Here is a 3287-nt window from a genome sequence, read left to right on the forward strand (position 1 = left end):
CGTCTGGCGGGGAGAGCGCGAAGGGACGCCTGCCTTTGCCTGCCTGCCAGCCTGCCAGCCCTGAACGCCCGCCGTCGCGACGCCCAGAGGCGCCGGCGTTCCCGAGCGTCCGCGGAATCGCACGAGTTAAGACGCGAGCCACCAGTCGCTCGGCCGCCGCCAACCTGAAAGGGTTGGCTCGATGCGCCGGCCCATGCACCACTTCTCTCTATCCGCACTCTCCCTCTCCATCTCCCGTTTCACGCTCGTTTACCTTCCGTTTATTGTTTTCCCTCGCCCCTCTCCAACCCGAATAAACGAAACCTCGCCGTTTTTCTTACTCGATCGTTTCAATTTTTACCGGATTTTAATATTTTTCTTTTTCTCTTTTTTCTTTTTTTCTTGTTGTCATTTTTTGAAATTAAGAGCTTAAGCTTTTGCACTGGTTTGTGCATTTTTTACTCTTGTGCGAGAGTTTCTGTTCGTTTTTGTATCATTGAGAAGTAATTGATTTTTTTTCTTTTGCGTATATATATATACGACGAATAAACTTTTTCTTTCGATTTTTTATTCGATAAATTGAAATGGAAAAGGATGTAACGCGGTGTAAATTTTAAACGAAGCGCGTATGGGATACGTATCGATAAACGTCACGCATTAAACCGCAAATTGATTGTCACGAAGATCGTTATTGTTCTAATAAATCCCTAATTAACGTAACCTACATTTGCTATTGATACAGCCGATAAATTATATTTATTTTACGATATTGAATTATATCTTATTGTCGGCCGATGCAACTTGATGCGACACGAGGCGAACAGTTTAAGATCGATCGATCGTTATCGATCTGTAATGAAGTGAAATTTTAATCGAAACGGTCGAAATCATTTGAAGCGTAAATTGTGCGACGTTAATTATCGTATCGAAAGTATCGCCGATGATCGATACTGTACGAGAAAGTTTTCGAGACGCGTTTTGACTTGGAAGGAAGTACGTTTCGCTTAGTGCCATCTGCTGTGCAAACATTTCGCACATTATGTCCTGAAAATATTCACTTCGCTCCTACACGAGAATTCGCCCTACAGATGTTTGAACTTTCGGCGATTGGCACCGCTATTTCCATATCTGATGGTTATATCGACTATTACTTTTCGGTTTGAGAACGGTTTCTTGGTGAAAGAAAATACGCCACTAGCGACGATTTATTTGCCTTTTCAATAGAAACGTATCGTCACCATTTGAATCGCTATAAAATGGATGCAATCCTCCATAATCGTTTCGTTCTCGCGACTATTATTCGAATACTTCGTTCGAATAATTTGATAACGCGTTAATTACGGTAGCGCTTATACAAGAGAGAGAGAGAGAGAGAGGGAGGAAGAGATTGTGAATTCAAGTTGCAATGAACTTTCAAGCGTGGCAGCGATGTAACGAAATTTTCATAATTCCTCGAGTTTTTCAAGATTCTGAAAGGGAGGATTCTGGTTTCTTGGAAAGTAATTATGCAGCGAGTGTCTCGTAAAGCATACGGTCTAAAAAGTTTGCCGCATAAGTGATAGAACCGTTGGAGATTCTCTGAACCCTGAGGGCGGAAGTTTAAGTATAAACGACTACGTAGGGACGATGATTTCGCGAAATCTGCTACCGAATCCTCGAGCAATCTACCCCTTTAAAGGATGGCAGACACTCGTTCCAAGTGTTTGTAGCTGTTTGCCTTTGTGTGGAAAATATCTTATCGTTGGATCTTCGATATTCTTCAGGAATTTTCGACCGAGGATATTGTTACCGGAATAAATTTACTTTCAAAGGGAGAGATCTCTACCTCTAGCCCTTGAAACAAATGGCTTTCTTACAATCGTATGCCAACAAGGAACGTCGGATTCTTCCGCGTCCATTTAAGACAACGGTATGCATATTTAAATGAAATCGTGTGTAGATGCATGAAATACATAAAACAAGAGATAAATTAGAATATTTTGGTATTTCTCTGATATATAGATGCATATATATATATATTTCGTGCAACGATATAATTAATTTATCAAATTTATTACGTTACAAATTTTTATGAAAAATAATTACTTCGCAATTTCGGAGGTGCTTGGTTGACAAAGAGTTTTGATAAAAAATGTTTGAAATGTATTTATTTCTTTCTAATTACTCGGCCAATCCCCGATTATACGTATAAATTTTATACAAATGTATAAAAGAGGAAATAATTTTTTCCGTGTATCGAAAAATTAACGAACATTTAAACGGAACAAAAGCTCGATATATCAAATACCTCGGATATTTTCCTATGCGAACATTGAACGATAAGCAATGAATACATTTAACGAAGAATTTGAACCAATTAATATTAAAATCATTGGTTTCATTGTTTTTTACGCGCAGTATAAATATTCGATTAATTAGCCTTTATATCCTGCAATCCGTAATTAACGTTATTATCTTCTATTAATAACCTCGATTCATTAATGAATGCGTATAATAATTAATTATAGAAAGTAATTTTCAGTCTCTTGAAAATCGAAACTTTATCAACGACACGTGTATTATTTTTTCGCTCGTACGCAACATATTTGTGAATGCGTGAGTTCAATTTATAAAAATATATACGTATTTCTTTCTCACTTTTTTTAATATTTTGATATTTACGCATTTTAATATTTTCATCGACCTCGATATCTCGATATTATTTCCAATATTTAATATCGTTTATGTTTAAAATTTCGTACTATTATTTTTTCCCTCCGATACTGTTCGCGTTTCTCATAAACCGAACCTAAAATTTGTAAAATGTATCTATATAATTTTTCAAATATCCGCGTATTTAAATTTGATATGGAGATTTCGAGACAACCAATCAGACTTACGAGCTCTGGCCGAGAGCGGTACGTCTGACCTAATACTAGCCGTATCTACTTATCCATTAAGTGGCGCCGCTCACTGGTGGCAGATCGAACTAGGGTGATTGCAATGCTACTCCCCGCTCGAACACCGAAAGGACTTCACCCCTGTTTTCGGTAACATTGATGCAGGGCAAGGAAAGAAGCTTTGAATTAAATTTTCCTTTGGAATTCCGACTCGAAAAATTATGGGATCGCAATCCAACCCAGTTTCAACGTACGTAAAAATATATTCCTTTGTATTTGAATAAAAATTAGAATTTTTTTTCGTTAATCCCTTTAACAAAGATTCTTTCGTCGAATACTTTCGAATTTCTTACGGTTTATTAATCGTTGAAAACTAAAAAAAAAAAAAAAGGTCTATGTTTTACGAATTTTTAATAAAAAAAAAAAAAA

The 3287-nt window shown here is 37.0% G+C and overlaps 1 protein-coding gene and 1 long non-coding RNA gene across 2 annotated transcripts in view; one reads left to right on the forward strand and one right to left on the reverse strand.

Annotated features, from left to right (window-relative positions):
- LOC102679042 (nucleolysin TIAR-like) overlaps nt 1–3287 on the reverse strand; it is a 443006-nt gene that overhangs the window by 150996 nt on the left and 288723 nt on the right. The window lies entirely within an intron of this gene.
- LOC116186022 overlaps nt 1–3287 on the forward strand; it is a 5841-nt gene that overhangs the window by 562 nt on the left and 1992 nt on the right. Inside the window, exon 2 of the long non-coding RNA XR_004150940.1 lies at nt 3250–3255. This is a non-coding gene — a long non-coding RNA (uncharacterized LOC116186022). The remainder of the gene's footprint in view (nt 1–3249; nt 3256–3287) is intronic.

Source organism: Apis dorsata, unplaced genomic scaffold (genome assembly GCF_000469605.1).
Source record: "Apis dorsata unplaced genomic scaffold, Apis dorsata 1.3 scaffold_32, whole genome shotgun sequence".
In the NCBI taxonomy this organism is placed as follows: domain Eukaryota; kingdom Metazoa; phylum Arthropoda; class Insecta; order Hymenoptera; family Apidae; genus Apis; species Apis dorsata.